At 37.2% G+C, this 27,254-nt stretch overlaps 1 pseudogene; it reads left to right on the top strand.

Moving 5' to 3' along the window:
- The first annotated feature begins 4,752 nt into the window (after nucleotides 1–4,752).
- On the top strand, nucleotides 4,753–5,759 carry LOC138070716 (histone-lysine N-methyltransferase SETMAR-like; annotated as a pseudogene).
- The last annotated feature ends 21,495 nt before the right edge of the window (nucleotides 5,760–27,254 follow it).

Raw genomic sequence — 27,254 nt, forward strand, 5'->3', positions numbered from 1 at the left:
TTTGCAATGGATTTGGTGGAAATAAAGATAAGGAAGGGGCTAGGAAATGAGGAATACAATTAATTAGGAATTATTGAGTCATTTATTTGCCAAAATTGGTTAGTAAGCACTAAGGAACCGTTTCAAGTTCTTGAGCAAGAGACGGAAAGATTTATGGTATGTTTCCAGAAAAGTAGTCTGGTAGCTGAAGTCCTAGAGAAATAGGACAAAGGATAGGAGAGCAGAGACACTGGGAGAAGCTGTTATAATGAACTATCTTGGTTACCATGGTGATGGCAAGGCAAGGATATATACTAGATTCAGGATAGAGTGACCCGTATGTTGCCTTTTCTCACCAAACTCTGTTCTGTTGCCATAGATGAACATCCTGAACATTATTTCTTTCTTATTTAACATATAACTATTACTCACTTTAGGAGTTTGGAACAATGGATCCTTATCTTTCATGTTACAAACTGCAGCATTCATTTCCTTCTAAAAAGCATAGAAACCAGAAATATTTCTGTGTATCTGTACACTTTAGATGAAGCATAATTCTTTCAAATGTTTGTTTTGGGAAATAGAACCAAAGCTCTTATACTAGAACAATTCTCTACCTAACAACATTCAGTAGCAACATTTTGCTTCTGAAAATTAAAATTCAGTTTTCTAGTTTCTCTAAATCATATCCATTCCCAATCCTTTTACATGACATCCCGCCTGTGTTCAAACCATGATTTCAACAATATTATGAATAGAACTTTGTCTTTTCACTCCCAGATCATAAGAGCCTGGGGGTAAAAATAATGTCATAAATAGCACAGCAAAGAGTTTGTTTTCTCCTTTTCCCTTGTGACTGAGAACTGTGGATCTCTAACTGATTCAAAATTCCTTCCAATTACACATGGTGGATGGAGTCTTATCCTTGTTCTTCAAGCTATCACATAGCATATGCCATTTCCCTCTGGCATGCATTGATGACTGATTACACTTCTGTTCTGGCATTATCTCCTCTCCTAATCTGGCTGTGATGTGAACCTCCTGTCTCATGCCATGATCAAAGCCTTGATGTCCCTTTAAACAGAAATGCTCCATTTTCTTTTCATTGTATTAATAGATGCAAATTTTTCTATTAATACTACCTTAAAAGGGATCTGATATATTTCATCTCCACTTTGACTAAACTATTATACTGGCCACCAAGCAGGGCTTTTAAGAGTTTGACTATGGTAGGTTTTATTTTTCATTACTTCTTTCTTGCCCCTTCATTGGATTCCCACAGGGGCTAGAATGCTATGACTGTCAGGAAGGAAAAAAACTTTCCTCTCCCCTTCTATGTTCTTCTGGCTGGTCAAAGAATCAAGTTGACATGACAACAAGTAACAAGGGAAAGTCAAATTTAATCTTGCAGTATGGGAATACATACACAAGAAGTTCAGAGACAGAAAGCTAAAACAAGGTATACACCACTCTGAGCTAAGAAAAGGGATAGGGGCCTGGGTGGGGCTTCCAAGGACAGGAGGGTCATTCACAGGGTGATAAGCAGACCAGATGTTTGGTAATTAGACATCTGTCTGGCCATATAGATGAGGTCACTTAGATGAAATTAATCTCAGGTAAAAACTATTTTCTGGAAGATATTCGCAATTTAAATTCTAGGTAGTTAAGGGAGGGGTAGTAGTTTCTCATGAACCCACAAGGTCTCAATTGCCTTTAGCTCAAAATGTGTCTACATTAGTCGCTCAGTCATGTCTGTCTCTTTGCGACCCCAGGGACTGTAGCCTGCCAGGCTCCTCTGTCCATGGGATTCTCCAGACAAGAATACTGGAGTGGGTTGCCATTCCTTTCTCCAGGGGATCTTCCTGACCCAGGGATCTAACTTGGGTCTCCTGCATTGGAGGCAGATTCTTTACTGTCTTGGCTACCAGGGAAGCCCTTAGCTCAAAATAGCCCCCATGCAAAAGTAGCACATTTGGGGGAGACTTGTTATGAGCCCCCACATGACCCATCTCGAGTTTTTTCCAAAACGCCAACCTCTTCCATTGCTGAGATACTGTTCTTGAATCACATTTGTGTGGATAGACTTTCACTCCCCTTGGAAAGCTTGTTTGCAGAGCTTCTTATTTCTTTTTTAAATAGCTCCAATGTTTCAGAAGCCAAACACCTAGGGTGTATATAGCTTGGAAAATTCTCAAGCTAAGAAACCCTGCTACATAAAGAAACAAAATGTCTCCTGTAATAAGCCTCAGACACTGAGAACATTGACAACTAGCTACTTTTTTGTTGTTACTGTTTAGTAACTCAGTGGTGTCTAACTCTTACAACCTCATGGACTATAGCCCTCCAGGCTCCTAAAAAAACTCTCCTCAATGCTTTTCCCAGCTATTTTCTCCTGCTCTTTTGCTCTGGTAAGACAGCAGGAAATAGCTGAGAAAAGCACTACTTTTTTTTTTTTTCTTTCTTTCTTTCTCTTTTTGAGGAAGGGAGATCAGCCCTGGGATTTCTTTGGAGGGAATGATGCTAAAGCTGAAACTCCAGTACTTTGGCCACCTCATGCGAAGAGTTGACTCATTGGGAAAAACTCTGATGCTGGGAGGGATTGGGGGCAGGAGGAGAAGGGGACGACCGAGGATGAGATGGCTGGATGGCATCACAGACTCGATGGACGTGAGTCTGAGTGAACTCCGGGAGTTGGTGATGGACAGGGAGGCCTGGCATGCTGTGATTCATGGGGTCTCAAAGAGTTGGGCACAACTGAGTGACTGAACTGAACTGATACTGATATGTATCTTTTATTTAAAGAATCTTCCTTAGTCCCTTAACAGTTTATAGCCTATATCAGAATAAGGATATTAAAAGCCCTTTTCACACTATTTTTTCTATATGAAAGAGTCATAAAATAACTTGTTATTCTTCATAGTTGGGCTTACTTATGATGTAATATTTGGAACACTATTATATCTTGCATATGCTCTTTGAAGCCATCATGCTTCAATTATTGGTCTTTTAAAATCTGAAGGATGGTAGACTATCCCACCCCAAATATGTCTCTTTGGCATAGGATTATCTTGAGCTGATTGTTTTGAGAAACAGCAGATAAAGGAGGAGCTCTGAAAACCAAGTAGGAGCTACCCTTTTGTAAGGGACATTTACATTTACAAGGCAAATCTTCTTTTGTAAGAGTGACTCCTGTTCTACACCAGGAAGAGGGTAAGTTTATCTCTAGAAAGTCTTACCAGTGGAAAAAGTACCAACTTAGATCTGCTCAACAAACTTACCCTAGTTTACTGTGCATTGCTTGGTAACCTCCCATAATTGGTCTCCCTATCTCCTTCCATTTTCCTTTGTCTTTAGCTGGAAATGGTATTTAAGGTGGTGAATTGGGCTGTTGGGGGAGTTACTCAGCTTGTCTGGATATCTCCCATGCCTACAGGAGGTAGACATGTTATTAAAATCTGTTTGTCTTTCTCTTGTTAATATGTCTTGGGGGTGGGGGGGTTGCTCAGCCAAGAACCTAGAAGTGTATAGGAAAAATTATCCCTCCTAAAGTTTTATGCTTATTAAAAAAAAAAAAAACAGTTTGAAGACAAATATAAGACAGGACAGCATAAGACTTCTAGAAAACATAGGCAAAACATTCTTAAATGTAAATCACAGCAATATTTTCTTAGGTGAGTTCTGCAATGCAAAAGAAATAAAAGCAAAAATAAACAAATGTGATTTAATCAAACATATAAGCTTTTGCAAGGAAAAGGAAACTATAAACAAAACAAAAAGACAACTTACAGACTGGGAGAAAATATTTGCAAATAATGCTACCAAGAAGGGGTTAATTTCTAAAATATACAAACAACTCATACAACTCAATACCAAAAAACAAAACAACCCAATCAAGAAATGGACAGAAGACCTCAACAGACATTTCTCCAGAAAAGACATACAGACGGTCAAGAGGCACAAGAAATATGCTCATCATTAATTATTAGAGAAATGCAAATAAAAACTATAAAGAGGTATCATTTCACACCCATCAGAATGGCCATCATCAAAAAGTCTGCAAATAATAAATGCTGGAAAGGATGTGTAAAGAAAGGAATTGATGGGAATGTAAACTGGAGCAGAAACTATGGAAAAGAAATATGACCCAGCACTCCCACCCCTGGACATATATCTGGAAAATACAAAAATCCTAATTAAAAAATACATATGCACCTCAATTTTCACAGTAGCACTACTTTCAATAGCCAAGGCATGGAAGCAACCTAAGTGTCTGTCAACAGATAAAGAGATAAAGAAGACATGAAATATATGTGTGTACACACACACAATAAAACATCACTTGGTCATAAAGAAAATGAAATAATATCATTTGAAGCAACATGGATAGACCTAAAGATTATCATACTGAGTGAAATAAGACAAATATATGATATCACTTATATGTGGAATCTAAAAAATAAGACAAATGAATATATTTACAAAACAGGAACAGACTCACACTGCTATATATAAAATAGATAACCACCAAGGACCTGCTATATAGCACAGGGAACTATATTCAATATTTTGCAATAATCTGTAATGGAAAAGAAACTGAAAAAATATATTTTAGGTTGGTGCAAAAGTAACTGTGGTTTTTACATTGTTTAAATTCGCCATTTGATATTGGAATACATTCTTAAATAAATGTGGCTATGTTAAACATCATTTTAAAGTACATCTCTTACTTTACATCTTTTGCTAATGACTTTTTTTTTACATGTATTTTAGACCATGGAAAAGCTGTTAGACAAAAAGCAAATTTGAGCAATTTTCTTGTTTGAGTTCAAAATGCGTTGTAAAACAGCAGAGACCACTCACAATATCAGCAACACATTTGGCCCAGGAACTGCTAATGAACATACAGTGCAGTGGTGGTTCAAGTTTTACAAAGGAGATGAGAGCCTTGAAGATGAGTATAGTGGCTGGCCATCAGAAGGTGACAACAACCAATGGAGAGCAATCATTGAAGCTGATCTTCTTACAACTACACAAGAAGTTGCCCAAGAATTCAATGTCAATTCTCCTGTGGTTGTTTGGCATTTGAAGCAAATTGGAAAGGTGAAAAAACTTGATAAGTGGGTGCCTCATGAGCTGACTGGAAATTTTAAAAAAATTGGCATTTTGAAGAGTCATCTTTTCTTATTCTATGCAACAGTGAACCATTTCTCAATTGGATTGTGATGTGTGACAAAAAGTGTATTATATATGACAACTAGTGATGACCAGCTCAGTGGCTGGACCAAGAAGAAACTCCAAAGCACTTTACAAAGCCAAATTTGCACCAAAAAAGACCATGATCACTGCTTGGTTGTCTGCTGCCCATGTGATCCACTACAGCTTTCTGAAGCCCAGTAAAACCATCACATCTGAGAAGTATGCTCAGCAAATCGATGAGATCCACTAAAAACTGCAACATTTGCAGCCAGTATTAGTCAACAGAAAGGGCCCAATTCTTTTCCTAGAGCGTACATCACATAACCAGTGCTCCAAATGTTGAGCAAAGTGGGCTGTGAAGTTTTGCCTCATCTGCCAAATTCATCTGACCTCTCACCAACCAATTTCCACTTCTTCAAGCATCTCAACAACTTTTTGCAGGGAAAACACTTCTACAACCAGCAGGAGGCAGAAAATGCTTTCCAAGAATTCATGGAATCCCAAAGCACAGATATTTTACACTATAGGAATTAACTTCTCATTGGCAAAAATGTGCTCATTGTAATGGTTTCTATTTTGATTAACAAAGATGTGTCTGAGCCTAATTATAATGATTTAAAATTCATGGTCTGAAACCTCAATTACTTTTGCACCAACCTAACTGAATCATTTTGAAGTACAGGAAAGTAACACAATACTGTAAATCAACAACACTTCAGTTTTGTTTTTTTTAAAGGTTGTATTATAGAAAATAAAAATTTTTCTACTTCTCTCAGATTAAAAATAAAAATAGAATATGATATAACTGAAAGAAATATTTGGCTCTATTTTAAGTATTTAATATAAACCTAAATGTATTTTTCATTTAATTACTTTTATTAAGGATATTGAACTATCTTATTTTAATATCTTTAATTTTATTTAATACCAATATTTTACTTTAGTTTGACATTTACCTATAGTGTGAACATTTTCAGCATTCCAATCGAAGAGAAATCAATACAAAAATGCTTCAATAAGTGTTTCAGAATTCCATCAGACTACTTAAATTTCATTATTTAAATTCTTGGATTTTACTCAAAGATGAATGTCAATTTGAAGAAACTCGGAGGACTTATTCATGCCCTCACTTTCAGAATAAAAGTATTATCTATTTCCTTTTTTTTTTTCTCCCTCCTCTTAAACTCTGCGTTTAAAATACCATGCTACACCATCTCAATCACTAAGAATTCAAGTAATACTGTAGTAGCTGAGTGATAGGGCTCCCTGGGTAGCTCAGATGGTCATGAAGTTCCTCTGGAGAAGGGAGAGGCTACTCACTCCAGTATTCTTGGGCTTCCCTTGTAACTTAGATGGTAAAGAATCTGCCTGCAATGAAGGAGACATGGGTTTGATCCCTGGGTTGGGAAGATCCCTTGGAGGAGGGCATGGCAACCCACTCCTGTATTCTTGCCTGGAGAATCCCCATTGACAGAGGAGCCTGGCACAGAGGAGCCTGGCAGACTACAGTCCATGGGGTCACAAAGAGTGGGACATGACTGAGTGACTAAGCACAGCACAGCTGAGTGATATGTGACCTAATCACTGGGGTTGACTTATGTAGAGGAAAAATAATACAGTCGATGATCATCTCACCTGTTAAATTTTTCTGATTTGGAAATCAAGATAAAAATCGGTTTATTAGTATGGAAGACATGGAGCTATACCTTCTAGTGCTCCTTCAAGGTAGGACATGCTGCCCATGTGGGATGTCTTCAGGTCACTGCCTCCATTTGTCAAGAGTGGGTGTCTCAGCCACCTGGCCCTCGGTTACACCCTACCACACAAGCCTGCTTCCTCTGCCTGACTGAGTCAGAGTTTAGAAGCTCAGACAGTTCAGATCAGTGCCAAATATTCTGCATGGCAATCCAGAGCTCCCTGTCATATTGGTCAAGGCCTTATGAGGTCTGTGTAACTCTATTACTTCATCTGCCCCAATCTCCTTCCTCTCCATTCCTTACACAGAAATTGATCTCTAGTAAACCTCTTATACCCCAGACTCTCTCTGCTTATACTAAACTCAATTAGTGACAATTAGGGATTAAATGTTATACTTTTGGGGTCCTTACTGATGGTTACAGAGCCTCTCAGTTGGCACTGTGGTAAAGAATTTGCCTGCCAATGCAAGAGACGTAAGGGACGCAGGTTCAATCCCTGGGCTAGGAAGATCCCTGGAGTAAGAAATGACAATTGATTCCAGGTATTTCAAAACTTAACTATCCCTTCTTTTGTGCTCATTGAAAACATTCTGAAATTTTCTAAGAGATAAGATGAAAATAACCTATTAAAAGTATCTAGTCTATGTTTTAGCTAGTTCAAGGCTGTCTTCTGAAATAAGTGCATTACATATTTCTAAAAAATAGCTTAATGAAAATGAGCTTGCTGTGCTTATGTGGATATATGCCATAAGAGTGGAAGTTTCAGCTTTTGGTTATCAGCAGGGTATGGATGTTGATTCACATAATATGTTTAAAGGCTGTTGCCTCTGCTCAGAATTCTTTGGAAATAACCATTAAAGATATAAACAGGAGAACAGCTAATGGTTCTTATGGTTTACAAATAACTTTTCAACTCAGCTTTATTGGGTATTATAAGGTTGATTGCATTATCAGAGCAATCTACCATATACAGAAGTTCTACTCTTTGGGAGCTAAGGCAATGCTATTTACTGTTTGAAGTAATCTGTGTTTCTTTCTGAATATTTATGTTTTGCCCTTGTATATTTTTTGCAATCATATTTGTTTATATATATTAACCCCAAAACATTATAAATTTAGAGTATACATATACATACACACATGTACAAGATTTGGCTCAAACTTAAGTATGTTTAAGAAATGATAAATTTTTACATTATTTTTGCCACAACTCATTCCTAGAAACAACATTTTAAATTGTGTTAACACTAGATTACAAAGTTTTTCCATAGATATAGTCCCTCGGAAAGAAAATATATACTGATAGGTATTAATCGTAGGTAATTAGTTTGAAATAGTGAAAGTAGGCCCTAACAGAGAGTTTTCCAATTTCTCAAATGTTTTGAAGAAATTGTAGTCTTTTCTTACTTACCAGATTATTGGGTATCGAACCTCTGGTGGCTCAGCTGGTAAAAAATGCACTTACAATGCGGGAAACCTGGGTTTGATCCCTGGGTTGGGAAGATCCCCTGAAGAAGGGAAAGGCTACCCACTCCAGATTTAGATCTCCTAAATCTCCTACATTGGCAGGTGGGTTCTTTACCACTAGTGCCACCTGGGAAGCCCCAAAGTGAAAGTGAAAGTCTCTCACTCATGTCCTACTTCTTGTGACCCCATGGACTATACAGTCCATGGAATTCTCGTCACCAGGGAAGCCCTTTATCATATACACTCTCTTGTAAACCAAAATCTTCCCCTGTGGCTCAGCTGGTAAAGAATCTGCCTCCAATGTGGGAAACCTGGGTTTGATCCCTGGGTTGGGAAGATCCCCTGGGGAAGGGAAAGGCTACACACTCCAGCATTCTGGCCTGGAGAATTCCATGGACTGTATAGTTCATGGGGTCACAGAGTCGGATGTGACTGAGCAACTTTCACTTTCACTCTTATAAACCACAGCTGAATCAAATACTTCTGATTTACTTAGAATGAAGGTAAAGTAACCAGTCCTGTTCATGATATCACTGCTGCTACTGCTAAGTCACTTCAGTTGTGTCCGATTCTGTGCGACCCCAGAGATGGCAGCCCACCAGGCTCCCCCGTCCCTGGGCTTCTCCAGGCAAGAACACTGGAGTGGGCTGAAATTTCCTTCTCCAATGTATGAAAGTGAAAAGTGAAAGTGAAGTCGCTCAGTTGTGTCCGACTCTTTGTGACTCCATGGACTGCAGCCTACCAGGCTCCTCCGCCCATGGGATTTTCCAGGCAAGAGTACTGGAGTGGGGTGCCATTGCCTTTTCCGCATGATATCACTATAGAAACTCAAAAAAATATATAAACTAGAAAAATAAAAAATTGGCATTTCTTTCTGGGTATAAAAGTAGTATATACTCTGTAAACAATTTGGAAGTTACAGAAAATTATAGAGGTAAAGTTACCATAACACTACCTTTCTAAGATACCCATGGTTAATACTTTAGTATTTTGGATTATCTCTGCCTATCTGTACACACTTACCTATCTATACAGTACCTATGGGCACACACAGCTATTCAACTTAGAAATACACATGTGTGTGCAAACCATCTCATTCCTCAAATTTTTACAGAAAGCCCCTTTCACCTCCCTTCCCTAGCTCCTCAGACACATGCCATCTCCTCATGAGGTGAGCATTTTTTCTCCCAAACTTCAGATACCTTATATCATGAAGTTATAGCTTCCCCTTTAAACCCCATTGCCACTTTCAGACTATCACACCTCTACTGTTATCTAAAGTCTCCTATTACATTTTCTCTTAAGCCATCTGACTCTACTGGCCTCTACAAATTTCATTCATGGATTCAATTCAGTCTCTTCACTCCATTCATCGAAGGACTAACTGCACATTTGTTCTCTGTGTCTTTATGCTGATTTCTGCCGTGCTCTGGATGACTGCAACTTTCAGGACTCTAAACACATTGCCTCATTTTTTTAACTGTCAATGTCTTTTATATATGTTCTACTTCACCACCAACTCCATGGCTATATCATAGACCACATCTCCCCCTAGAACTGCTCTACTTCTGACATCATACATTGATACTTCATACCTGTAACTCCAGCTCTGGTTCTCTCACTCTCATTGAGCAATTCCTATTTTTCCAGCTCTCTTACCTATGAGTCCCTTGTTTCTAACCCTGTTCATCTCAAGTTAGATGCCACTATCACTTTACTATTTCTTTGGATGGACCTGAATCTCCTTGATTCAGTTTGTATTCACAATTTTCTGGCAAAACTCCACCCACGGAGAATGTAGATTGTCTAGGCCTTAATGTTCAGTGTTGATTAGAAGGTCTCTGTATTCTTTCCAGTTTTCTCTGATTGTCTAGACTTGTTTCTTCAAATGCTTACCACTCTTATGAAATTTATTTCACCCTTCTGCCTCAATCTCAGGATACCTTTTTCTCTAAATTTTAGAACAAATAAAGACCACTGAAGGAAATGGCAACTCACTCCAGTGTTCTCACCCGGAAAATCCCATGGACAGAGGAGCCTGGTAGGCTACAGTCCATGGGGTAGCAAAGAGTCAGACATGACTGAGTGACTTTACTTTCACTTTAAAGACCACTAAGGTAGGAATACTCTGAATTTCTAACTACCAAATACTAATACAAGCCCAACATCTGTCCTTTGGCTCCTGTCACAAACCAGGGAGCTGAACTGTCTGTTGCCTTAGGCCAATCCTTCCCTTAATAGAATGAATCACTTTACCCAAAAGCCTCATTTCAATAATCCTTGCTTACTCTTAACCTTCAACTTCTGCCTCTGTCTAGGCTTTTTTGGGAAAGTGTCCAGATATGGCAGCAGGAAGGAGAGAAGTGCCTTTAAATTCTTTCAGTAGACAGACTCATTCCCAGACAGGAAAGAGGGACGATTCAGGCCATACATGCCCAATTTACTCTTTCCAAATTTATCAATCAAACAAACCACTCTATTTCCTAGGAAGAAAGAGGAAACTAGCAGAGGAAAGAGGCAGTTAGAGTATATGCTTTAGTAATAGGACTTCTAAGCAGCATTTGATACTGTGACTATTCTTGCTTCAAAAGCTCTCCAGGCTTCCACGTATCTTACTGCCTTGGGTCTCCTCTCATCCCTCTGACTGGTCTTTCTGAGCATCCCTCATGGGATGCACATCCTCTACCTGTCCTGTTAAATTCTTTGTGTCAATGTGTATTGTCTCCTAGCTCCTTTTCTCTTCTCCCTGCCATGATTTCAGCTATAATTTCTGGGCTATATCTCCAACCTAGATCCCAGTCCAGAGATTCAGGAATCTATAGTCAACTGCCTCTGGATATCTTTCCTTGGATTCCCATAGGCATTTCAAGAACATGGTGCAAACTGAACTCCCCATTCCAAAATCATCTTCTCCTTTCAAACACTCCAACTCTGTGTTTCTATGTACTATCCATCCTGGTATTCAGTCCAGAAGCCTGAGTGCCATCCTAAACAGTGTCTTCTCGCTCACACTCTACTTCTAGTCCACAATTCCCATCCCTTTTGTCTCCTAAATCTCTATCAAATGCATTCATTTCTCTCCCTCTCCATTGCAACTCCCCATATTCAGGCAGCCATGATATCTTTCCAGGATTACTGCTAAATCTCCAAACTGGTTTTTTTTTTTTTTTTTTGCCATCTACAATGTTCCCCACGTTTCCCACACCATCCTTCACACTCTGGACACAGTGGCATTTCTAAAATGAAATCCAGTCTTGTCATTACCAGGCTTAAACTCTGTCTGCAGAACCCCACTGCTAAGAGGATGAAGTTTACAAGGCCCCAGTGTCATGGCCGCAGCCAATGGCTTCATTCTCGTTTCTGGTTCTCTTTCCCTCTGTGCTGAGGCCACATTATACTTCACTGAGTTCTTCTAGCATCTATATTTTTGCTGATGGTCTTTCTTATAACTGAGGTATTTTCCCCTACCACAATCTATACATATACAGAAGATTCATGCCTTTGCATGTAGGGATTTTATGTTTCCCTGCTGTAGCTCTGCAATACCAGGGAAACAGCTCTGTAGTTATTCTGTCATGGCCCTTGACCACCCTGTGACTTAACTATCCTATTATCCATATCCATTCTAAATAATGAGAACAGAAACCATATCTCCCCCTTTCATCCTTGCATCCATAGTACTTAGCACAGTGTTCAGCATATAAAAAGTATTCAATCAATACTATAGAATGGATAGTCTGAATTATGGACTACTAGGAAGACACATATTAGCAATGCAGTTTCATAAGGGAGTGGATTTTATGTGGAATAGTGTGTTATGAGTGATAAGAAATTGATTTTGAAGTAATTTATTCATAATCCTGCTAGCAGGTTGGGACCTTTATCTATATCTATATATCTATACATATCATAATTTTATAAACATTGTCAAAATTAAAAGGATTTTCTGACTAATCCTAATGTTGTATTCTAATATATTAGAAGGAAGATTTCAGATAACAGTGAAAGAGCACTGTTACAGAATCTGGAGGGAAATTCTATTTTATGTGCTAACCTTATCAATTTGCCATGTAATTTCATTTTTATCTCTTAGAGCCTCACATTTCTCATCTGTTATTAAAACAAAATGTGTGCATTGGTAGGAAGGGTAACAGGATATTTGTAATGTTTGTTTTATATATTTGAAGGCTTTTGTGAGGAATCATAGACTGTAAAATGTTGGAAAGTGTTATTACTATAATTTTATTATTGTTGCTGTTATAACTGTTATTATTAATATTATTGTTTTTATTGTTTTATTTCTTTATAAAATTCCTCAACAAAAACCAATGAGGAATTGCTATACAATAAATAACATTCTTATATAAATAAAATCTTTGTTTTCCTTTGATTAATGGGGAAAAATTCTCCAAATAATGCATCTGTTGGAGAAATACTTCTGAAGATGGACATCATGAGTCTTAAATATTTTAGAAGAACTTTAGAAATACATGTAATAATAATCACTAATATATTAATATATTTAGTGTTTTCCTGGCATGAGGTGCTCTGCTATACGCCTTACATTCATTGATTCACTTAGCCATCCCAACAACTTTAAATTAGATAACCTTATTGATCCCATTTTACAGACTAAGAAACTGCATCCTAGAGAGATTGAGAAGCTTATGTTTATAGTGACTATGATATAGCTAGCTAGGCGATTGCTTGTCTTATGAAGAGATGGACATATGTGTGTGTCTGTGTATGCATGTACATTGTGATTAAATCATATTTTGGCTAGAAAATGTTAACTGAGGAATATTCTGTTTCAATTATTTTATTTGGATATAAAGGAGGTGCTAGTGGTAAAGATGGAGAAGGCAATGGCACCCCTCTCCAGTATTCTTGCCTGGAAACTCCCATGGAAGGAGGAGCCCTGGTAGGCTGCAGTCCATGGGGTCATGAAGAGTCAGACAAGACTGAGCAACTTCACTTTCACTTTTCATTTTCATGCATTGGAGAAGGAAATGGCAACCCACTCCAGCGTTCTTGCCTGGAGAATCCCAAGGACAGGGGAGCCTGGTGGGCTGCCATCTACAGGGTCGCACAGAGTCAGACACGACTGAAGCGACTTAGCAGCAGCAGCAGCAGCAGCAGTGGTAAAGAACCCACTGCCAATGCAGGACACGTAAGAGACCCAGGTTTGATCCCTGGGTCGGGAAGATCCCCTGGAGAAGGAAATGGCAACCCACTCCAGTATTCTTGCCTGGAGAATCCCATGGACCAAGGAGCCTGGAGGGCTACAGTCCATAGGATCGTAAAGAGTCGGACATGACTGAACTGACTTAGCACTTATGCACAAAGTTATTTTGAAACTGAAGCTGCTTTTTCCTCTATTATGTCTGCAGCCAAAGTCTTATTTGGGCTAATTAGGAATGGTAGGAAGTTTCAAGATATTTTGAAAGTAGCTGAATATACAAGAACATTTTGAAGGAGATGTTTGTATATACTATTTTGATGATAAGAAAAAATAAATGGTTTGTTAAAATTAACCTGTTTACTGGACATTTCTGTTAGATCTTTGAAAAGAGACACATTCTTTTTAACAGACAATTAATTGAATTAGAATTTCTTCTTAGAGAAAATAAAATAAGTATAATGGGGTTTATTTCTCACATTCAAGTAGTAACAACTCAGAATATTTTACAATATTCAAGAAACCTTATTTTGTGTCATATAATAAAATATAGTGTATCATTTGGAATCATCTTTTACATATATTATTTTTTTAATTTGTATTATTCTACTCCATATTTATTCTGTGCTGAACTATAAATTATCAAGGAGTTGTTAAGAAAAGCAAAAATTTGCAAATGTAAATTGTTTAATACTCATGTACTTTTCATTTATTCTGAACATCTTGTGACTTAGGCAAGCAATGAAAAACTGAGTTTCAGTTTTCTCATTTGTAAAAAAGAAAGTTGAACTAGAGCAAGTAAAGTACATTTAGACCTATAAATTTTAGAAGCTATACATTTCTATATAAGTAAAATACCAATCTTAAATCTATCATATGGTCAAAATAGATGCATAGTAGTATCAATGAATAGGGACCAGTCATTTTGTGGGATATTATCTCCTTTTTGACACTATATTTAGCTCAGCTGTATGCAGGTCAGGAAGCAACAATTAGAACTGGACATGGGACAACAGACTGGTTCCAAATAGGAAAAGGAGTACATCAAGGCTGTATATTGTCACCCTGCTTATCTAACTTATATGCAGAGTACATCATGAGAAATGCTGGGCTGGAAGAAACACAAGCTGGAATCAAGATTGCCGGGAGAAATATAAATAACCTCAGATATGCAGATGATACCACCCTTATGGCAGAAAGTGAAGAGGAACTAAAAAGCCTCTTGATGAAAGTGAAAGAGGAGAGTGAAAAAGCTAACTTAAAGCTCAACATTCAGAAAACTAAGATCATGGCATCTGGTGCCATCACTTCATGGCAAATAGATGAGGAAACAGTGGCTGACTTTATTTTCTGGGGTGCAAAATCACTGCAGATGGTGACTGCAGCCATGAAATTAAAAGACACTTACTCCTTGGAAGGAAAGTTATGACCAACCTAGATAGCATATTGAAAAGCAGAGACATTACTTTGTCAACAAAGGTCCATCTAGTCAAGGCTATGGTTTTCCCAGTGGTCACGTATGGATGTGAAAGTTGGACGATGAAGAAAGCTGAGCACCGAAGAATTGATGCTTTTAAATTGTGTTGTTGGAGAAGACTCTTGAGAGTCCCTTGGACTGCAAGGAGATCCAACCCATCCATCCTAAAGGAGATCAGTCCTGGGTGTTCATTGGAAGGACTGATGTTGAAGCTGAAACTCCAATACTTTGGCCACCTGATGCAAAGAGCTGACTCAATGGAAAAGACCCTGATGCTGGGAAAGATTGAGGGCAAGAGGAGAAGGGGACGACAGAGGATGAGATGACTGGATGGCATCACTGACTTGATGGATGCGAGTCTGGGTGAACTCCGGGAGATGGTGATGGACAAGGAGCCCTGGCGTGCTGCGATTCATGGGGTCGCAAAGAGTCAGACACAACTGAGTGACTGAACTGAACTGAACTGATTGTTAATTCAAGGCAAACAGTAAAAAAGTTAAAGAAAAAAAGTTTAGCTGATATATTAAGAAAGGAGGGAAAAAAGTGAATCATATAAAATACTCAATTAGAATCATAAGACATCACCTCACACCTGTTAAAATGAGTATTATCAAAAAGATAAGAGACATTAAGTGTTGGTAAAAATGTGGAGAAAAAGGAACTCTTAGGCACTGTTGGTGGGAATGTGAAGTAGTACAGTCATTATGGAAAACAGTATGTTGGTTTCTCAAAAATCTAAAAATTGAACTACCATATGATCAAACAATCTCACTTACAGGTAGTTATCCAAGGGAAATGAAATCACTATTTTGAAAAGATATCTGCAACCCATGTTCTTTGTAGCACTATTTACAATAGCCAAGACACAGAAACAACCTAGTGTCCATCAGCAGACAAATGGATAGAGGATGTACTACACACACACAAGAACACTATTCAGTCATTAAAAAGGATATCCTGACATTTGTGGCAACATGGATGAATCTTAAAAACATTATACTAAACAAAATAAGCCAGATACAGAAGGACAAATAAATACAACATGAGGAACTTATAGGAGGAATCTAAAAGAGTCAAACTCATAGAAGCAGAGAGTATGGTGGTTGCTAGAGCCTGGGAGAAAGGGGAAATGGGGAGGTATCAGTCAAAGAGTACAAAATTTGCTACACAAGAGGAATAAATTCTACCAAACTTATTCTGTGTACAAAATAGTGCCTGTAGTTAACTATATTGTACTGCATACTTAAAATTTTGCTAGAGGTTAGAACTTACATTTTCTTATCACACACAAAAATAATTACAAATAAAGAGGATGGGAGAAAACTCTTAGAGATGTTGGATATGTTTATGGCATAGACTGCACTGACAATTTCATGGATCAAGCTGTAAACCTTAAATATATCCAAGTTTTTGCATAATTTTAAGAAGAAGCTATGCAATACTGTGATTTTCACACAAATCATTTTAGCTTCTAATTGTCTCTTTCCTAGCGGTCATGCATGCCCTTTAGGACTGCCTTTGCAGTTCTCTTTGACTAATAGTTTAGATAACAGGATATAGCTTGTCTCACCCAATTTGACTTTGTGTTATTTGGCTGGTTTTGCTTATTAAATTTGCTTGTTCAATTGCAGCTATTGTCTTACATTATATTCTAAAATTCACCAAAAAACAACAACATCAACAACAACACACACACACTGATAACTGAAAAATTGTTCACTGAAGCAAAAGAGAGATGAAAAAAGGATAATAGAAACACTCTAATTCAGAATATAAATGTAAATAGACCTTCAACATGAATAGAAAGGAACATCTGCACATGATTAAAGAAAAGCATCTGTACATACAGTGATTTTACAGGAGTTAGAAAAGAAAAATATGACAGGGAATATAGCAATAAATATCTGAAAGGCAGGTTTAAGTAGATTGTTGACTGACTGTTTCCAAGTATTGTCTGTTACAGTTTTGTCAAATAGTGGCACAGTTCCATCATAAAGTTAGATACTTTCAAACAAATGAAAGGGATTCCTCTGGTAAATCAATGAGATTTCCTCAGAACCTGTATTAAATTATGCCTTATAGAATTCAACTGAAGTGTTCTGTTGCTGAATATAGGGAGATGAGACAAAAACTACAGAGCCATAATGAGGTTTATAAAAATGCAGCAAAAATAAAATAAAGATGATAACATATGGACCTCATATTGCAATATCAATTCCAAAATATGATTCTGGAGAAGATGAAATTGGTTAAAGCATTTTCTTAAATGTCTTTGTAAGATGTCTCACAATATTATTAACATACAATGTAGAAGAACAACTACTCACATATGCTACCAGTCATATTTTCACTGGATGAAACCAGTAGAAATATATTGACACCTGTTTGTATGTGTGTGGTACACATATGTGAGAGAATTATTTGATGACATTTTATTTCTCATTGAAAGTCCATGATATAGGAGGAGGAATTTTTGTCATTAAGTTAAAAATGAACTCACAATACAGAAAAGAGACTTTGGGATAAGTACGCTAGAGCATGAGCCATGAGCATAGAAAGGAAAAGGGTGTTTATGTGAATAAGGAAGGCTGCAATTGAAACCTTATTCACAGGGAAAAGTTGGCAACCAGTTTTATTCTCTCTATTTAGTGTTAATGAAACAGTGAAGTTGTGAATAGAGTTACATATTTTCATCTGCTCTGTGAAAACATAGGTTATAAACTCTAAATACTTAATGGGCGTAACTTATTGATCAGTACGTCATTCAGTCACAACTGAGGTTATAAATGTTGATATCTAACCTACATACTACTTGCTAAGTCAATAAACATATTTAAAAATGTGCCTGACTTAGAACAGATGAATCTTTCCACAAAGATCAGTTCAGCTCAGTTCAGTCACTCAGTTGTGTCTGATTCTTTGTGACCCCATGGACTGCAGCATGCCAGGCTTTCCTGTCCATCACCAATTCCCAGAGCCTACTCAAACTCATGTCCATCAATTTGGTGATGCCATCCAACCATCTCATCCTCTGTCATCCCCTTCTCCTCCCATCTGCAATCTTTCCCAGCATCAGGGTCTTTTCCAATGAGTCAGTTCTTCGCATCAGGTGGCCAAAGTATTGGCGCTTCAGCATCAGTCCTTCCAACGAATATTCAGGACTGATCTCCTTTAGGATTGACTGGTTTGATCTCCTTGCAGTCCAAGGGACTCTCAAGAGTCTTCTCCAACACCACAGTTCAAAAGCATCCACAAAAATACCATTAGGTCAAACTATGCATAACAGACCCTTGAGCAACACTGTCCCTCTGCACAATGGAAAATCTGCACATTACTTTACCATTGGCCCTTTATATATTCCTGGTTCCACATCTGCAGATTCAACCAACAGTGAATCCTGTAGTAACCACAGTATGTATTCACTGAAAAATATCCACATATAAATGGAACCATCAGTTCAAACTTGTGTTATTCAAGCTTCAACTGTAAATACAGGACTATGTCCTTTCTGAGAGGACTGGGCCACATTTAAAACTTTTATACAAAGGTTTTGTACAGATTAATAAAGTTCTGGTAACAGAATCTGAATAAACGTTGAATAACACTGAAAATTATTCTTATCTTTACCACTCTGTTTTATCTATCCTGATCTATTTTACCTTCTGTTATTGAGCTTATCATCACAGCTCAGCATCTAATGGAATCTGGATAGTAGATTTCCATGAGATACTTCTATAGAATGCCTCACTTCAGGTTTCATTTGACTATCTAGAACTATCTTCCAGAACCACCGTTCTTATTAATCCATAATTGTGAGACAATGTTTTTCCATACTTAGCAAAAATAGAGCATGGAAAAGCAAACACAGACTATGTAGAATGATCTACAAGCTCAAGGCATCCACCACTGAGGTGCGTTTTATTTTTTTGGAGACTCTAACAATATTACTCCTCTCACTGATATGAAACCATTATTATTGTTAATACTACTTTTGTAATAATGCTTTTTCCTACTATCTAAAATTATATTGAATCTTGTTTTACCAAAATCCAACAATCTTTGTGGTTGATGAATACATATTATGTGACCTGTCCTATGCTGTGCTAAGTCGCTTCAGTTGTGTCTGATTCTTTGCAAAACCATGCACTGTAGCCTGCCAGGCTCCTCTGCCCATGGGAATCTCCAGGCTAGAATACTGGAGTGGGTTGCCACACCCTCCTCTAGGGGATCTTCCCAACCTGGGGATCAAACCCACATCTCTAAGGTCTGCTGCTTTGGCAAGCAGGTTCTTTACCACTAGTGCCAACTGGGAAGCTCTATTAAGTGACCTATGGTGATACTATTTGGAAATCACACAAAATGCACAACTGAAAAGTGGAGTGTGCTTGACTCAAGGCATAGCTTCCAGTGTCTTATTCACTCTACTCTCAAGTAACAAATGATCACAAGAGATGGGGCATGGGGCATTTCAACTCAGGAATGCCTTCAAGTCTGTGATCCTTTCAGTTTTTATTATTTATAGTCAAGCATCACCCTTGGAGTGAAAAATAATTATCCATTACTCAATAAACAATCTTGACAATGAGGTATGGGTGGTTGGCCCAGTACACAATCCTCAACTGAGTTCTCAATAACTTAGATCTGGCATACTCCTCTAAGTTCCTGGAGTTAATGGTATAAAGAGATGCCAACTAAAGGTCAAGCCCTCAGGCATTCCCAAATCTAAAAGAAAGGTCGCAAACTGGCTATTAGTCATTTCCTTCTGGTCAGAATAAGACTATTCAAGATAAAGTCAAGTCAACTATTTAAATAATCTAAGTAAAAGTAGAGGTTTTTATTGACAATTCAAAGATTTAAATCATCATATTTTTTCTTTGGGTAGGGGAGGAAAACTTTCCCCTTCTTTCCTTCTAGGATTTTTGTCTGGCCTAATAATTAAATCAACATAAGACAGATTAAAAGGAGAGAAAGAAAATAAATTTTGTATGTAAAGGAGCCCCCAAAATATAAAACTCTCTGACAGGCACTTGAGGCGTATATACCATCCTGAGCTAAGGAGAGGTGGGTAATGATCTGGAACTTCAAAGGGGAGGAATGCAATTTACAGAAAGATCAGAAGAACAGATGCAGATAAGTCTTTGTAAAGTAAAAAGTTACCTCTGGTTATAGATTTTTTCCTGGTATTAGCTCCTTTTCTGAATTCTTTTTAGGCAGTCAATGGAAAGGTTAAAAAGGTTTTCTTAAGTCTATTGGGCCCTGATAGTCTTCAGCTCGAAATAATCTACATACCAAAGTAGCATATTCTAGGGCAGACTGCCCTGAACCCCATCAGTTGCCCATTCACAAAACAGATATAAATTAACTGAACATAAGTAAACCTATAACAAGTAAAGAGATTAAATCAGCATTCAAATAATTTCCAACAAGGAAAATCCCAGGACAAAATAGATGAACTAACATTAATGCTTCTCAAATTCTCCCCCAAAATAGTGGAGTGATTACTTTTAACTCATTTTATGAGATCAGCACTACTCTGGTACAAAAATCAGACCAAGATATTATTAGAAGCAAACAATTACAAACCAATGTCCCCTAAGTATACGATACAAAAATCCTCAACATAATACTAGTAAACTGAATCTAACAGCATATTGAAAGGATTATACACCATGATCAAGTAAAATTTATCCCTGGAATACAAGGGTGGATTTAATAAGAAAATCAATTTAATATACCTTATTAATAAAAATGAAAGAGAAAAAAGTCATTTCAATTGCTGCAGAAGAAACATCTGACAAAGTCCAACACCCTTTATTGATAATCCAATAAAACAGGAACAGGATGCAATGTCCTCAATTGGTAAAAGGCATCTCTGAAGAATCCACAGCTAACAATATATTAAATGGAGAAAGATGGAAAGTTCCATTCCCCCCACCCTCCCATATCACAATGAAAATAAGGATGCTCATCTGGTTATTTCTATTCCACACTGGACTGGAAATTTCAGACAGGTAAATGAGGCAATCAAAAGGAAGTCATTAGCAAACTGGAAAGTAGTAAGTGAAACTATTTCTATACACAAATGACTTGATGTAGCCCACTAGGCTCCTCTGTTCATGGAATTCTTCAGGCAAGAATATTGGAATGGGTAGTCATTCCCTTCTCCAGGAGATATTCCCAAGCAAGCCAGGGATCGAACCCAGGTCTCCTTCATTGCAGGCAGATTCTTTACTGTCTGAGTCACCAGGGAAGCCCATAATATCATATAGAGGAATCGTAAAGAGTTTACCAAAAAACTGTCAAAGATGATAGATGAATTCAACATAGTTGCAGTATGTAAGATCAACATACAAAAATAAATTTTATTTCTATAATAATTAACAATCTGAAAGGAAACAGAAGAAAATTATTCTATTTATAAGAAAAATCACAATATACTTGAGAATAAATTTACAATGAATGTGCAAGACTGGTACACCCAGTCTTGGTGTACAGATTCTACACTTTGGTTGTACTGGTACAACCAAGCAGTGTTGAAAAAAATGAAAGAACTAAATGAACAGAAAGACATCTCATATTCATCAATTAATATTGTTAAAATGGTAAATGCTCCAAAACTGATCTGTAGATTATATATAATCTGTGCCAAAAATCCAACTGCCTCTTTATCAGAAATGGACAAGCTGATCTTAAAATTTATGTGAAATTATCAGGGACCCCAAATAGCTAAAATAATCTTGAAAAGAAGATGACATTAGGTGACATATATTTCTCATTTCAAAACTATGTATTATTGGCATAGAGTAAACATGTAGATCAATGGAACAGAATTAGGAGTCCACAAATAAAGCCATACGTCTATGGCTGGTTGTTCTTCCACAAGAGTGACAAGACAATTCAATGGGGAAAGAATAGTCTTTTTAACCAATGTTGTTGAGATAGATAACTGATATTCACATGGAAAAGTATGAACCTGGATTCTTCATTCATTACACATATAAAAATTAACTCAAAAGAGATAAAAATCTAAGGTAATAGCTATAATTATAAAATTCTTCGAAAAAAAAGTTAACATTTAAGCCAATGGATTTGACAATGGATTCTTAGATATGACACTAAAAGCTCAAGCTACTTGGAGAAGGAAATGGCAACCCATTCCAGTATTCTTGCCTGGAAAAGTCCATGGGCAGAGGAGCCTGGGGGGCTGCAGTCCATGGGGTTACATGACTGAGCATGCGTGCATGAGGGTGAAGGGAAAAGAGTTGGTAGCAATAAACTAGTAGAACTAAAAACAAACAAACAAACAAAAAACACAAGCTGCTTAAAGAAAACTACATAAAGATGGATCTACTGATTTAATCGAAATAACACATTTTTGTGCATTAAGGGATACTATCAAGAGAGTGAAAAAACAACCCATGGGATGGGAGAAAATATTTGCGAATCATATATTTGATAATGATCTAGCATCCAGGATATATTAAAGAAAAACACTCCAAATTCAACAAAATCCAGTCACAGAAAGACAAGTATTGCTATATTGCTTGGTTCCACTTCTATGAGGTATCTAAAATTGTTAAGAGGGAAATGGGGAGCTGTTTTTCAATTTGTATAAAATTTCAGTTAAGTTAAATTTGTTCTAGAAATCTTCTCTATGGCATAGTGCTATAGTCAACAGTACTGTATTGTGCACTTAACATTTTGTCAAAAGGGTAGATTTCATGTTAAATATTCTTACGATAAAAAAAATTCAAAGAGACACAAGGAAACTTTTGGAGGTGATATGTATGTCTATTACCTTGATTGTGGTGGTGGTTTCACAAGTGTATGCATATATCCAAACTCATAAAATTGTATACATTAAATATGTGCAGTTTTTTGTATATTAGTTATACCTCAAATTTTAAAATGACAAAAATATCAATTAAATTTTATTTATTTTTTAAAAAGACAGAGTTACAGATGTAGAAAACAATCTTATGGTTACCAGGGGATAAGACAAGTGAGTGAGTGAGTGAAGTCACTCAGTCGTGTCTGACTCTTTACGACCCCATGGACTGTAGCCTAACAGGCTCCTCTGTCGATGGGATTTTCCAGGCAAGAGTACTGGAGTGGGGTGCCATTTAAGACAAGGAGAGGGATAAATTGGGAGACTGGGATTGACATATACACAGTACTATATATAAAATAGATAACTAATAAGGACCTACTGTCTAGCACATAAAACTCTTCTCAATACTCTGTAATGACCTATATGGGAAAACAATCTAAAAAAAGAGTGGGTATATGTATATGTATAACTGATTCACGTTGCTGTACAATGTGAATGTTACATTAGCAGAAACTAACATTGTAAATCAACCATACTCCAATAAAATATTTTTGATTTTAAAAGACAAAAATGCTAATTAAACATGAACAAAGGACTTGAGATATTTCTCCAAAGAAGATGAACAAATTGCCCCCCAAAATACAAAAAAATGCTCAAAGTACTTGTCATTGAGGAGAAAGCACAATGAGATCCCACTCCACACCCATCTGAGTGGCTACAATAATTAAAAACACAGAAGGAAAATAATGGGTGTTGGTGAAGATGCAGATAAACTGCAAAACTAATACACTGCTGATGGGAATGTAAAATGGTTAAGTGCTTGGCAAATTTTGGGATTTCCTCAAAAAAGTTAACTGGAGAATTTCCATATGACTCAGAAAGTCCACTCCTAGGTATATACCCAAGAGAATTGAGAACAGAAGCTCAAATAAAAATGTTCATAGCAGCATTATGTATAACAGTCAAAAAGTAAAAACAACTCAACTGGTAAATGAATAAACAAATGTAGTATATTCCCACAGTGGAATATTATTCAATCGTAACAAGGAAAGAAGTACAGATACATGTTATAGCATGAGTCAACTTTGCAAATAGTGTGCTAAGTAAAATAATCCAGAACATCAAATGACACATAATTTATGTTTCTGTTTATATGAAATTTCTCTAAGGGGCAAATTCACAGATGTAGAATACAGATTACTGGTCACAAGTAGCTGAGGGGAGGGGAAGAATAGTGAGTGACCATATATTGAGTATGAAAGTGAAAGTGTGAATCACTCAGTCGTGTCCAACTCTTTGTGATCCCATGGACTGCAGCCCTCCAGGTTCCTCTGTCCAAGGAATTCTCCAGGCAAGAATACTGGAGCAGGTTGCCATTTCCTTCTGCAGGAGTCTTCCTGACCCAGGGATCGAACCCAGGTCTCTTGCATTGCAGGCAGATTCTTTACTGGCTGAGCTGGTTATCTTTTCAGGCTGATGAAAATATTCTTGAATTGGATGGTGATGATAGTTACACAATATTTTGAATGTACCCAAAGCCACTGGACTGTATACTTTAAAATAGTTAAAATAGTGAACTGTAGGTGAGGTGAATTTTAGCTCAGTTAAATGATCAAAAATGTCAAAGAATAATATATCTTCTGGGTGTCTCTCCTTTTAAAAAAAATACTATGAGGATAATAAACATTAAATAAGTCAATCTTATTTGGTGAAGTATGGCAACAGCATAGTATCTTTGATGAGGGGGTACTGGGGTAAAATTTGACATGTTATATACAGACAGGCAAATTTGGAAGGTAGCATTGTCATGGTCAAATTATGGCTTATCATTGTCAAGAATATCTACAAATGGCAGGAAATAGAGAATAAAGTTACAAACAAGTTTAGCTGTAAAAAAAAAAGTTTATGGTTAAAATGTGGATTAATATATAAAAGGGCTAACAGATATAAAATTAATATAATTATTATCTTTACTGAAGCCATTGATAGCATTCTTATGCACTTAAAATGTGACTGCCCACACAAAGATTCATTCATCACAGATTCTGCAGAAAAATAAGTACAAGTAATAAGATATAAATCTGCAGTTTCCCATCTGGAGACCAAGATCAAATAATTCTCTGACTTCTCTAGAATCAGAACAAATCTCAGTCAACCTCTCTCTTTCTTCTCTCTTTTCTCTTCTCCATTGTCACTTTATTTTGACATAGGCCATGCAGTATATATTAGGGAATATTTGTTTACAAACAGAACTATTGCAGTTATATTTTATAATAACAGTTTCAATATATATGCCATTAAAATATATTTAACTATGTACTAATTAAAGAGCCCAGGTGTGTTGGATAGAGGACAGTGTAGATACCATGGACTGCATTACAAAATAAAATATTAGATGGTTCAGAATTTTTGTTCACTGGCTATTTTAAAATGTTATGGAATGATATTAAAATTGGTTCTTTCTGAATGTTTCTCCATGGCCAAAAACCAAATATAGTTCCTATGTCATAAAGTGAAAAGTCCCAAATCAGGTCTGTGGACAATACCAGCTGTACCTCTTGCTCATTTTAGAGTAAAATTACTGAAGGAGATTTAGAGCACACAAATAGAGGAACTTTTTAAATAAATTTGTCAGTATATTCAGTGGAGTCCAGGTTAAAAAATGAAACCTATGATATATCTTCATGTAAAGGAAATGGTTTCTGTTATTGAACTATGCCTCTAGAACTTAGGAGGTACTGATGTGAGGATTAGTGCAGGACCAGAACCTGAAGTAATTTAACAATTTAACTTAAAATATACACCACGGATTTCAGGCATAGAATTATTTGAGAATGCTTATTAAGATGCAATACTGAGGCTTTACCCAAGATGGCCTAAATTAGAAATTCAGAGTTTATCATCTGATAACTTCCTTTTGGGGGCTTCCCTGGTGGCTCCCTGATAGCTCAGACAGTAAAGACTCTGCAGTGTGGGAGACCTGGGTTCAATCCTTTGGTTGGGAAGATCCTCCTGAAAGGCTACCCACTTCAGTACTCTTGCTTGGAAAATTCCGTAGACAGAGGAGCCTGGCGGGCTACAGTCCATGGAATCTGAGTCAGACATGACTGAGTGACTAGACAGCAACAACAATCTCCTTTTTAACAAACTTACCGTTGTGTTCCTATGTCAAAAGAATAACTCATAGACCTACAGTTAGTTTAAGCAGACCATTTACTTGTAAATAAAGAAAACCAATTCTCAAAATACCAGCAGTGAAAAGTCATAGAAGATGAATGAGCTGGTGACTGTGATAAAACCAGAGTTCAAGCTGGCAGCAGAACTGAAAATCAACCAAAATGTCTTAGGCCTGAGCCTTCTGTGGACTTGCCCCAAAACACAAGGTACCAGATAGTCAATTATTGTTTGGAGAAATTTCCGTTCCTAACAAAGATGGTTGTTGGAAGCCACATTAAAAATAACAATAAGAAAAAACACCAGAGATCTAGTCTGTGTTTGAAAATTTATAACGTGGTGATTTAACTGTGGCAAAATAAAAAAATACATATGTTCTTTTTAATAAAGAGACCCCTTCTCATGTGAATAAGGGGCCTTTGGAATGCTTGCCAGTCCTTGCTTACATCCTAATACTTCTGTTTCCAATAGATCATTTTTGTGTATATGCATAAAGCTTTTTAAAACTATAATTAACATTTTTCACTGATTAACATTTTATCACATCTTAATAACAGAGTCTTCTTCAATAGATCATGGCTATGATAATGTCCTCTTGGGACCCTTTGCTTCAGTTACTACATTGAATTGCTAATGGAAATTTTGTCACCCTGTAACCTTGTTCAGTTCAGTTCAGTTCAGTCGCTCAGTCGTGTCTGACTCTTTGCAACCCCATGAATCGCAGCACACCAGGCCTCCCTGTCCATCATTGTCTCCCGGAGTTCACCCAGACTCATGTCCATCGAGTCAGTGATGCCATCCAGCCATCTCATCCTCGGTCGTCGCATTCTCCTCCTGCCCTCAATCCCTCCCAGCATCAGAGTCTTTTCCAATGAGTCAACTCTTCACATGAGGTGGCCAAAGTACTGGAGCTTCAGCTTTAGCATCATTCCTTCCAAAGAAATCCCAGGGCTGATCTCCTTCAGAATGGACTGGTTGGATCTCCTTGCAGTCCAAGGGACTCTCAAGAGTCTTCTCCAACAACACAGTTCAAACGCATCAATTATTCGGCGCTCAGCCTTCTTCACAGTCCAACTCTCACATCCATACATGACCACAGGAAAAACCATAGCCTTGACTAGACAGACCTTAGTCAGCAAAGTAATGTCTCTGCTTTTGAATATACAGTCTAGGTTGGTCATAACTTTCCTTCCAAGGAGTAAGCGTTTTTTAATTTCATGGCTGCAGTCACCATCTGCAGTGATTTTGGAGACC

The sequence above is a fragment of the Capricornis sumatraensis genome, chromosome X, assembly GCF_032405125.1.
Source record: "Capricornis sumatraensis isolate serow.1 chromosome X, serow.2, whole genome shotgun sequence".
In the NCBI taxonomy this organism is placed as follows: domain Eukaryota; kingdom Metazoa; phylum Chordata; class Mammalia; order Artiodactyla; family Bovidae; genus Capricornis; species Capricornis sumatraensis.